Here is a 13148-nt window from a genome sequence, read left to right on the forward strand (position 1 = left end):
AGAAAATAAAATAAGGGGATAAAACATTATTTTTAGAAAAGATAAAAATCCTATTATGAATATTTTCTTAATACAAAAACATGACTACCAAGTTTTAAGGTGCATCGTGTATCCCCATATTTTAATGAGATCCCCCACTGTCAAGTACTTTAAAAATAAAAAAACTGTGAACAAAACATTTTAAACATCAAGATCTACTCTTCTCAGAAACACAATTACGATAATGTTGTAACGGTGCCATCTCTACAGGTAATGATGACGGACCTGCTTTCCCGTATGATAAAAATGTAATGATAATCATCTCCTTGTAAGGATACGAAATTACATGTGCAAGGGAGAGCTGTTTCACTGCCAGGCTTGAAATCTACTGAAAATCAACACCGGTTGTGCTGTCACCAAACTAAATAAAAATTTCTAAACATGGTGTAAGGATGGCTGGACAAATACATTCACTTACTCATCTAACTAGAATATTCTCTCACCATCTTTTATCTGTTTATATAACTTACATTTAAATCACGGGAGGTGCTGATGGTGTATAGAGGCAGATTTTTTGCTACCTCAACCCTCCATGTGCTATGTTCCTAAAAAAGATGAGGGAAAAGCCAATGTTCCTGGTACATGGACAGATGATGGTCTCACTGTTTGCAAGAAACATGAACCCATTAGGATTCATAGTTCTGGAGCTCAGTAGGAGACCTGAGCTCCTAATAGATGTAGGTATCTGAAGAACAATAAAGAAGATAGTTGAAATTCTTTAAGTGAATAATATCACTCAGAAAAAAAAAATATTAATAGAGTAGAAAAAGATGGCCAAAAAGGAGGTCTGGAGGATGCTCAGATCAGATAGAGGGCAAATACAGAGAAATTCGTTTCTTGGGAGCCCGAGGGGAGGACAGTCTCAGTTAAAAGAAAGAGTTCAAAAAGGTTATGATTCATAAAATGATAATACATGAAAAATGAGTCCCAGTGGATTTACCCATCTGGAGTGTCAGGGAGCAAGGAGCTTCTCTATGCCCATGGTTTCCTTGAGGAGGGATTTTGCCTATTCCGCCTGTCTGCTGGCCCCACCCCTTCCCCTGTGGAGGTGGAATGAGGTTCTTGATTGGTGGGCTCAGGGCAGGAACTTGACTGACAGACAGCCAGGAGCCGCCCTGCCTGGAGAGCACGACAGCTTCCTCCTCTACAGGGTGTTTCAGGGTGAGTCTGTTGAGGGGGTGGTCACCTGCAAGTGCGTAGGAAGCCCAATGTGACTGCTTCTTAGCTTCCATTAATATTAAAACTGGTGGTTGAATTCCTTCCATCTGTCTGTCTCCTAACTAGCGTTGAACTTGTGCAGGATTCCCTTCAAGTCCACAAAAAGGAAGTTTTGGGTATTATTAATACAGTAGTTTCTATCAGAGAAACTTTCTACCTGCCAGTCGTACCTAGCCCACACCAAGAACAATTTTTACATTTTTCAAGAGTTACAAACAAAACAAAAGCTAAGAATACGTGACAGAGATATGTGGCCAGCAAAGCCCAAAATGTCATTTGGCCCTTTACAAAAAAAGCTTACCCATTGAAACAAAGAAGTGGTAGCTAAACTGTAGTTGAATGAAGAGTAAGTGGTGGATAAAGAAATACAAAAGTGATCAGAATCCTAACCATAAAGAGAAGGAGAATGTAGAGATAGAGAGAGGCAGATGCAAAATGGAATGAGTTTCGGGTGGGTCGTGCTGTGCTGTGCTGTAATCAAAGGGAGGAAGGAGAGGAAGATGCAAAATGGAATGAGTTTCGGGTGGGTCGTGCTGTGCTGTGCTGTATCAAAGGGAGGAAGGAGTCCTTACAAAGGGAACATCAGGAGCACTGGCCTGGAGTCTTAGGAAAAGAAGATCAGCAGCAAACGTGGAGTGACTAGTCTGTGTACCCGAGAAAAGGGCTGAAAGAGACACAGTTTGGGTAGATGTTGAAAATGTGTTGGAGTTAATGACTGGTTTCCTTTTAAGAGAACTGGAACGGGGTGTGCTTTGTGGCTTGAGAGGTGTCACGCAAGTTTCCAAAAGTGAAAACTTTTGATTGATTTCTGGCCAAAGTTTAAAATATAGCAACATACTAGTATTTGTAAACACACACACAAACATAAACAGTATGTTGTATTGAGATGGTGGCTAATAAATGTTCTGCCTTTTTTCTCTTTTAATGTTGAATAAAATGGTAATGAATAGACTTTTAGTTACTAAAATGAGAACTCCCAGAAAAACAACACATTGACTATGATGATAATAACCAGTGATGCATGACTCACATCACTCATTATTGTTTGGCATTAGTCAGGAGTATTCTCATTTCAGCACTGATAACTCGATTCAAATGATAATACTACTGAAGAGAGAACCGTTCAAGGATAAGTAATACATTTTATTTTAACTTACTTTCTGATTTTAAGGTATTCCCAAATTATAATACTTTGAATGTATGTGACAAACTCTTATTTTTAAAATTTTGCAAGTATGAATAGAAATGAGAGCTTCTGAGTGAAGTTAAGCTGTTTGCCTTATGAATATTCTGCCATTCCACATTAATGTACAGCTGACAGCTCAATTTGTTTTATATATTTTATTTTGCATAATGAACATTCAGAGCAGCTTTTGTTGTAAATATAATTTATAAATACAAAAAAATTTTATTTCAAGCACTGATGAATAGATATGAGGTTGCCTATACTCACTTTCCTTATGGTGATTAATATTATGTTAGATTCTGTTATTTGTACAGGTAGCAATAATTTTGTATTTCATATGATCAGAGATTATAGCATGGGGTAACTTATACTCAATTATGCTGACTACTGTAGTGACTGAAATATTTTATGCAGTTATGTAAATATAAATAAGGGAAAATTAACTGGTGTGAGATTTAGTTTTATTGCAATCTCTTTTATATGTATACAAATCTAAACAAAATAATGACTAAGCCAGGCTGACTTTACTAATTTTTCTAGTATTCGCTCTCCCTGTTTTACATTCACCTTATTGGCTAACAGAGAAAAGGACATCCTTTCTCTTCCTGGCTCTGTTAACAATCAGTAGAAGATACAAGCAAGCCAGGGATTTAATTCCATGCTTATTTTTTTCCACCTGGTTTACACATTCAGATCTTTCATCAAACTGACTGCTTTTCTCTAAACAGCCTGTGTTACTGGAATGCATTAAATGCAAGAACTCTCCTACTCCTGATTATAACTTGTGTGACACTGTGACTACCCTAAAGCTGCATTTTAGTAGCAGTTTTGTAGACCCCATGAATTATGGGAAGAAAGGGTTCTAGGGCTGAGTTTGGGAAAAACTGCTGCATAGATTTAAAAAATGAAATTCTTTACTACAGGAGTTCATTGAGTTGTTTGTAAGATTTGGGACATCATTTGATTTCTCATAAATTTATTTGATCATAAAGTCTATTTTACTGTAACATCTCATGGGTCCAACATTCCCCAGAATGCACCTGGCAAAAATGCCAGATTGATGATTCTAAAATGGACTATCGCAGTGGCAGTAACTAACATTTTTTATTGACTGCAATTAATTATGATTTTGCAGTGCTATATAACTGTTTTTTTATGTTTACATATACAGCCAAAGTATTTTAAAGATCTAAAATGACAAAATTAGCCCGTTATAAAATGCCAATACTCTTGTTGCTGTCTCCCTGATTTGGGGGCTCCAATACATCATTTGTCGTTTGCGCACTACTGTAGTTTATCAGCCCCTCCTGTCCGCCCCTGTAAGTGCCACGATCCAGACTCTCAATGCTTTCCATAAGAACTTTTCCAATGCACAGCCAGCCTTCCTCATTTGCACAAGTTCTTACCACTGCTAGTGATGTTTATAGCACATGAGTCTTATCAAGGCTTGCCTTCCAGAACAGTTTCGATAAACACATCAACGTCTGTCAGGTGATTAAATGAACGGCACTCGCAAGACCAGGCTATTATAAAAGAGTGTTCCACAGTCAGCACATAATGCAGCACTTCATTTGGTTGAAATTACCCTGGAAATTCACTTCAATCCAAGAAATAATTGAGCAAACCATCTCTTAATAAATCCATACACACCTGTTTTTCTTTCTCTGATTAAAATCATCAAGGTTTCTTTAATTTCCAGGAATCACTGTCGAAGCAATATTACATGAAAGACTGTGTATCTTTAAACATTAGAAATATATTCAATGATAAGATTTTTACAACATGAAAGCCACATGGGTACTGAGCTCCACTGAGGAAGTACCAACCAGCAAACTCACGCCTACCACTCCACAGTAGCAAACCCATGTAGCTGAGGCTTATTCACTCTGGAGAAGTCCCGCACTGAGTAAGCAAAATCGGCCCCACAGTTTACTTATGCATTATTCTTTCTCTTCTCTCTTTTGTTTGTGTTTTAAAATCTTCTTTTGGCTGAATTTTATGGTTTGATTTGTGTAAGTGAAAGGTGCCCGTGCTCTAAACTCTATTGTATAGGCTTGCTTTGCTCCTGGACTAGGGAACAATGATAGAATAGACAGATTCGGTATTTCCAGAGAAATCAGAGGATGAAACTGCAACTGGGTTTTAAGGCTTCTAGTCATCGAATGTACATACTTACCACCGATGGCTTGATCATATGTGTGGGGAGGAGGAGAACGATGAGGATGATGATAATGACGATGTGGAGGAGGAGGGGAAGGAGAATGAGGAGGGGGAGGCTGAATGAAATAGGAGAATCCCAAACCATTTATAGGGAAGAAGTACCACTCAACTGTCCATATATCATACAGACTTTTAATACATGCAGCATCGCCTTAAGCTACTTGCAATTTCAGATCTGTCTTTTCACTTCTGTTATTTATAATTTATTACCAAATACTTTATAATGAAAATTTTTATATAATGCATATTTTTTTTCCTCAGAAAGCAAGATCTGTACTTTTAAAAGTGATGAATTCTTATAGGTCCCAAAAGAGCAATGGGATATATTAAATCAATAATTTACTAGATGTGACCCGTGACTCCTTCAGTTTGAAAGAACTGCTGTACCTCACAGAAGTGCTCATCCAGGTCTAGTAAAATACTCATGCCCTGATACAGCCTGATTGGATGTCACAAATCATACATCCTGATATAGAGTGTGTTGAAAGCTTTATCAACCACAGAGTCTTTTCTTTTTTCCTAAAGAAGGACTTTCATAACCTTAAACTCTGTGATGTGAATTTGTAATGCAGACAGCTAGACAGCCATTATTCCCAGTATTGAGTTAAAGATTAAAATGGCTGTCACTTCTTTTTTTTCTTTGTTCAAAACCTTGATCTTAGTAAAAATGCCTAAAAAGTCACCCATTTATTTCCTTGCACTCTTCATGTCTCCTATGTAAGCATGCACGTTTCATTTTGTTTATCTGTCTTAGATCTTAAACTTCCTATATGGCTATATTATCATAATGGTGATAAATACTACTTTAATTATACACCATTACACTAAGTAACTTATTTGTTTTGTTCCTCATTTTCATCTGTGTTGACACATTTACATTTTTAATTACATTGATACATTTACATTTATTTACATGTTATGAATTTTCTATCACTTCATCTACTCACCTAAATGAAAAAAACAAAAGTCAGTTTTTATTGCTTATTAATTAATTTTGTGTTATAATTCCACATTATTGTTTCATACACACACACACACACACAATCTCAGTGTTGTAATCAGTGGCTTGTATACCATTTTAATGACTCACTGAGTCATAGGATACGAGCTTCTGTATCTGCCACCTCACTGATGGCTGGGACTCGTTCATTTGCTTTTGCTGGCGGGAAGGCATTCTCTTCCCCCTCCAGTCTGTGAGCCATGTTTTCTCTCAGAGGTGTAGTCTTAGCACAAAACAAACTCAGTATACCACAAAGGCTTTGAAATAGCCATATTCCTTGGATAGGTCTTTCATGTTACTATATACAAATTCGACTATTAATAGTAGATGTGGATGTTGGTAGTTTATGTCTGGTAGTCATATCACTCGTTTTCGCCTCATTTTCAAGATTGGGATATAATCCTTTGAAAATTCATGACATGTACCATGAAATTCATCCTTTTAAAGTATACAGTTGTCATTTTGAAAAGCATATTCGCAAAGTTGTGTAACCAATGCCACTATTTCATTTCAGAATTTGTGAACCCCCAAAGAATTCCTGTACACACAGTCTATTCACTGCACCCCAGTCCATAGCAGTCTCTGACCTATGATTTTATGGAAACAGTGTAAGGGAAGACAGATTCTTAAAACGATTGTGATTGAATTATTAGCACTTTCTAAAAACTCAAATCCTTTTTCATCACTTAGTTTATCCTTATTTCTAAGTCACAGATTTTTAGTAATGGCAATCTTTTATTTTTGACAAAAAGAGTTAAAACAGTTAGTATATTAGTATTAAATATGTTTAGATGGAAAGAACCTTCTGGAACCATTTTTTACCTCCTAGTTGATCTCCCCTCAAATGTTGTCTTCTCACGAAAGTGTTCTGTCTGCCAGACTACTTCAGAAGCCCTCATAATACAACATTTTAGCAGTTACTTTTAGGACATTGATTACAACTTGTAATTACATATTTACTTGTATGACTCTGATTAAAACCTGTCTTTATCCCTAGACACCAAGATCTATTAAACTATTTTCCATGTCTTTTAAAAATATGATTTATAACCCTGGAGCCTACCATAATAAGATATTTATATAGAAAATAAAATATAAATTTTATTAATATCTTACTGTTGACTAAATGCATGAAATATAAAATTCATGGGATATTCATACCTTTTGTTTAGGGTAGCATCGCAGAATGCCATCTAAACTCAAAGATTTGGAATCAGAAAAGACTAGGTTTAATTCCCAGCTTCACTATTTATTGACTGAGTAGCCTTGCAAGAGCGGAAAATCAAATCAGAACCGGAAGTGTCTGTTAGATCTAATATATGAGGTGGGCTTAATAAAATGAATTAAGATCTCTCCTGACTTACTCCAGAATCATCTAGAGGTGATATAATAAAGCTTTCATCAAGGTCTTAGGGTGATGAACAAACACCATCAATCTCAGGAAGGAGCACAAAGTGTAGGGAAAGGGCAGGAGGAACTTCCCTGGGATTTCTGCCAAGCTCTTCTCTTGAGAGAGTTGGGGATGCCTTCTGTGACCCCCCCCCCCGCCACACACACATGCACACATCAGCCAGGGCATTGTGTATAAGGAGCTAAGGTTTTTCTTTTCCTCTCCTAATTTTTCCCAACTGTGAAATGCACAGTACTCCATCCCAAAACAAGAGGAACCTACAACTTCCATTCAGCTCTTTTCTCAAACGATGCAGTCTCCGCGCCAGCTGTTAATGGTCAGTCTGGGTGTGGTCCTCTGTGTTTTTGGACTCTTTTTCTTCTCAAGTCCAGAGGAAAACAGAGGCTAACACTATGAGTGAAAAGGAGGAGACACTGTCCCATCTTCTCTTTTCCCGTATAATTCAGGGGTTCTTGTCATTGTGTCATGAATTTTAGATGGGGAAAAATGTCTATATTTTACCTACATTATTTTGTTTTCTAATTGGATTTTAGTGTTTCCTTTCATTTCAAATGTAGGCAACAAAGCACAGTAGTATTAAAAGTAAGTGGGACTTTGTCACCAGCAGAAATCAAATATTTTTCTATTACATTAAGACTGATGCCGATATCTCAGCTTATTGTTTGTACTCATCACTACTAAAAATCACAGTAGTTATTAGACTTGCTGCTATAACTTTTAATTAAGGATTAATTAAGAAGTAACATATGATTACATCAAATTTTTCCCCTTTTTTTAAAAGATTTTATTTATTTATCTTAGAGGGGAAGGGAAGGAGAGAGAGAGAGAGAGACAGAGAGAGAGAAATATCAATGTATGGTTACCTCTCATGCGTCCCCTGCCAGGAACGGGGAACTGGGAACTGGCCTGCAACCCAGGCATGTGCCCTGACTGGGAATCAAACTGCGATCCTGTGGTTCACAGGCCCGCGCTCAATCCAATGAGCCAAAAATGTTTTTTATTATAGATTTTAAGTACTTTGTAATTGATTTATTTTTCAAGCTTATGGGGTTCATTTTATTTTATTCACTTAAAAGGGTGGTTCTAAGGTCCATCAGGCTCATTAGAGGGAGCACAGACATGTGCAAGGAACTGCTGTTCTATTAGATTTATCCACTCTTTTTCCTTAAGAGAGATGGCTCAGAGACTGTGCTTTGGCCTCGAGAGATCTGAAAAGTATTACTTTTATTGGAGGATTCTTTCTTTCCTGATCTTTTGACTCTTTTCCTAACAGGACAGATGAATTCTTCCTTGAAGCAGAAAGGTTTGGAACTTGGGGAGAAGTATGCAGTGATAGGACTGAATTAAGCTTGAGGCTATTTAGAACCATAGCCTAAATATGGTTTAGATTTACTCACTAACCCGTCCATGTGTTTCAACGTTACTCACTAGGTTTCTGTTTGGGGACTTGGAACCAAATTCCTGATTACACAGAGAACTGTATATTGTCTTCTTTTATGCATGTATATCCCTTAGGAATCTTGTAGTGAGTGGCTCACTGGTTGAAGTTTAAGTGTAAAATGAAATTTTCCTATGATTAATAAAGAGGAGGAAAGTGGCAATCTCCACCATCTTCCTTTATGTCATCTCCTTTAAAACATAGTGGACCAACCTTTTCATCTTACAGTGTAAGGGTGCTGACCTACTGACCCTTGGAAATATAAAGATATACTTCTGAAATGAACTCAGGATCCATAACAAGGTATACATGAAACAAGGTGCATCAACTGGTCTTTTGGAGATAGTGCTATTTGATCTTTTTTTTACTGTATAAATTTGCATGAGATTCAGACTGGTTTTTGCAGTGTGCTTAATAAACTGCCTGCAATGTGCACTGTACTCTAGTTATGCTCATTCAATAATAAAACTGCTTACTTTCTCTTCAAGGTCTTGTGGAATTAACTTTGTTAGAAGGATTTCTGTTTCCCTAATGAAAATAAAGATTTGTCTGTTCTTAGATCTCTTTTCTTATTACCTTACAACCATTCTGTCATACAATTTGAATCATACCATGCCTTCTAATAATTATAGTTATATACATTATTTTCTTCATCTATCAGGAAAGAAGCACTGGGTTGATTCAGTTTTCTGTATAAACTAATTCTTTTCTTTTTTTCTGCAATAACTGGCAACACATTAGGAAGGTATGTTTGAAGCCTGACTTAAAAATAGACTGCATCATTGCCCTGGCTGATGTAGCTCAGTGGACTGAGCGCAAGCCTGTGAACCACACAATCGCGGTTCGATTCCCAGTCAGGGCACATGCCTGGATTGCAGGCCAGTTCTCAGCAGGGGACTCACTAGAGGCAACCATACATTGATATTTCTCTCCTTCTCTCCTTCCCTCCCCCTCTAAAGATAAATAAATAAAATCTTTAAAAAAATATTGACTGCACTGTAGCAGAGAATGGAAACATCTTCGTACATTGAGGGGCCATGTGCCCACCCTTCCCGAGATAAGGAGTCTGATTAAGATGCCAAAGACAGGGGAAATAAAAATGCTTTAATTATGAGCTCTAAGTCAGTGGTCACTAGAAAATATTCTGTGAGTTGTAGCCATTGATTTGCAATCAAACTTCTTTTTACATGGGCAGTTCTACATAGTGTGCTCCAGAACACACGGCGGCGGAGGATCCATCCATAACAAGGCGAACGATTCTCCAGAGCAGCAGGCAGGAGACCAGCTGGAGAGGGAATTACGTAAGCGGGCCTAGAAAATAGCACGCATTTAATAGCACTGGCTTTTTTTCCATTTCCATTTAAATAGTACTTTCCTTCAATTGTACGAAAATGAAACATGCTTTGATCTTATCCCAATACTACCTTAACTTGTTTCAATACAAAAACACATCACTCTTCTTTATAGAACATTGCTTTCACACAAGATCTATATATCATGTCTACGAATAAAATTCCTATGTGTAGCTGAAGAAATTACGGAGAAATAATTTATCACTAGGTATTTGTTTTATGAATCTTTCACCTTCATGCTTTAATTATACCATGTATTTAAATGAAGTACAATTCTAATGGTTCAGAATATTAGACTAGATATCCTGTACATACATTTATAACGAAACAGGACTGCGGACTTGTTTCACATCTCCAAAACTGATACACTTCAAGGGCAATTAAAACAAGAAATTAGCCCGAGGTAAATTATGCCCTTTAAGCAGAAGATCAGGAATAATAGTTAGGTTATTTATTTCTTCATATAGCCTAGCAATATGACTTAATTAAAAGTAGGCCATATGAGGCTGCTAATGGTAGACAGCTTTGCAGTTAGAAAGCTATAATTATAAAATGGCCATTTTAGTTTTCATTTCTTTAGTTGTTTTGTTTTTTTTCTTCATTTGTTAAGGTAAGAAGGCTCTTTAAAAAAAGCTTTTATCATTCCCCATATATCCAATTGGAAGGTGGACAAAGAATGATGTCAGATGACTACTGGATGTCTGATAGTGACATATTCATGTTAATGCACTTTGGACAGACTTAAGGGTTATCACTGATTGAGGTACTCCGTTCTTTCATTTTTTACTCCCCTGCCCTGAGAATCCAGAACTTGTGTTAGCATGAGTGAAATAAAGGTATTAAAAAGTTGCTAATTTTCAAAAGAACTGAGTTAGCACTAACTACATCTATTGTCATTTGTATTCTGTGCAAAGTTGGTTTAAAACGGAATGGAAAAGTACACTTCAGATAAATGCTTTGATCAGTTATTGGTAGGGATTTACCTTCAAAATCTTTACACTTAGCCTGGAGGGAGATTTCAGAAATAAGTGGAGAACCCTAAAACGCATCCTTTATTTTTGGTGCCACAAGACCATTCATAAAACATCGAACCAACTAAAATATGCCAGGTACTCTTAGGCTCTAAAGATATAAAAAGATCAATACAAGGTGGTTTGAAGAATTAACCAGCCTACCTATAGGACAACGATTAAGAGTATGGACTCCAAAACAAGGCTGTTAGACAAGTGTGCCTTTGAGCAAGTGACTGAACCTCTCTGTATGTCTTGGTCTCCTCATCTATAAAATGAGAGTACCAGTGCTCCCTAAGCCAGGGAGCTGTGGCAAGGTATGAACAATAGTGGCACGCAATTACACACTGTGCTCAGCACAGGTAGGTAAGCTATTACTCCTCATCATTCTGCCTCATTATGCACTTGCCCTATTGGGCTGCTTTAATTTCTAACCAAAATTCCCTGTTTACTCCTGTTCCTGCATGTTCACATGTGCTGAACCCTAGGGGTGAAACACCATCCCTTCACATCCTGTAAATCTCCTGGTTCCTTCTTATTTATACTTTTAAGATTCAGTCCATGTATAAAGAAGACTTTCCTGGTCTCTCTCTGTAATTAGGTCAGACACACCTTCATGCTACACACATAGTAGTTTGTTTTTATTTCTAGCAATGGACCTTATTTGTCTGTATCTCATCAGATTGTAATTCTTTACAGGAAAAGACCATAGTGAATTCACAATAGATCCCTAATAGTAAGTACAGAACCAGGCTGATAATTGGTGCTGTTGAATGCCTTTAAAAAGGAGTGCATGATACTATTTCTTCTTTAGAACAACTGGCAAGCTAGTAATTATTTAACAGTCCAAATACTTTTATTCCTAGAGTCTTATTATTATAATTATTAGTTGGGTGCTCACTGTATGCTATGACAGTGAAAAAGGTCAAGGATATTGCATTAGTCCAGTTAAAAAAATAAATAAGCCACAGGCTATAATGTATAGCACGTGACTATCATTAATAATACTCCGTATTATCATTAATAATACTCCAAGTTGATAGGGAATAGATCTTAAAAGTCTTCATCACAAGAAAAACACTTTTTGGTAACAATGTGTGGAGATGGATGTTAACCAGACTTATTGTTGTAATCATTTCTCAATATAAATAAATATCAAATCAGTATGTCATGCACATGAAGAAAATAATATGTTATGTCAATTTTACCTCATTTAAAAATATTGATCGGGGTTATGGCCAATACTCTCAAATTTAATGATTTGCCTTTTAAAGTTTGAAGGCACTAAAATAACTTAGGCTTTTGTACACATCAGGGATATCTTTACACAGGGTATATTGTTTCAATTTTAGACATACATGATTCCATGCTGGAAGCTTTAGGGAGCAGGGGAGGGTTAAATGGGCGTGGTTTTCCTACTAAGAAGAAAAGTGACCATATGTACCTGAAGGAAATCAGAGAGCTTACCAGCCAGGGACTGGGGGAACGGCATTCAGGCAGCAGTGACCACAAACGCTGAAGCCCTAATGCAGAAATGTGAGCAGTGCTTTGAAGAAATGTGAGGGAGACCAGTGTGGCTCAGCTGTGTAGTAGTAGAGAGGGGGACCAGTACAGAGGCCAGTGTGCACACAGGCAGATTAAGTAGAGCATTATAAAGTGCTTGGCATTTATTCAGATTTAGGAAACCACAGGTGGATTTTGAGTATGTATGTGATGCAATCTGACCTATGCTTTCAAGACCACTTTGTGTGTTCAGAAGAGATGGAAGAAACAGGGAAGGGAAGAAACTAGTTGGGAGAGAGGATAAGAGGTAAGCGATGGCTGGTGCCCTGGATGTGTTTATATAAACAAATGGAATGCCATCAGGTGAAAGAAGTCAAATAATGAATATTAAGTGGAAATATGGAATCAGTCACTATCTCTGTTTTATTACTTTTACCTAACATTGAGTCAGATCATGGATATAGATGATATAAGGTAATTATGTTTCAATAGCTACTTTTTAAGCTATGAAAAATAACAAAGAAAGAAATGATTTTCTAAAAACATTTTTTTTATCACAAAGCCATTTGCAGGTACAGATACCCTGTTCTACTACCATTTACTGCATGTGACTTTCTCCTGAGATAATACGCAGAGTTTCTTATCACCGAGCAGAACTTACCCCAGGATGCTATCATTTTGGGTGTACTTCTGACAAAGATAATCTCTCAGTGTCCAACATAAGCTCTTATAAACATTTTCTTCAAATTTAAAATCTGCACTTAATCCTAA

General features: G+C 37.0%; 1 protein-coding gene across 3 annotated transcripts in view; it reads right to left on the reverse strand.

Annotated features, from left to right (window-relative positions):
- The window catches only part of CSMD3 (CUB and Sushi multiple domains 3), a 935029-nt gene that overhangs the window by 221775 nt on the left and 700106 nt on the right, over positions 1-13148 (reverse strand). The window lies entirely within an intron of this gene.

The sequence above is a fragment of the Sturnira hondurensis genome, unplaced genomic scaffold, assembly GCF_014824575.4.
Source record: "Sturnira hondurensis isolate 20B ecotype Veracruz unplaced genomic scaffold, ASM1482457v3 Scaffold0006413, whole genome shotgun sequence".
Taxonomy (NCBI): domain Eukaryota; kingdom Metazoa; phylum Chordata; class Mammalia; order Chiroptera; family Phyllostomidae; genus Sturnira; species Sturnira hondurensis.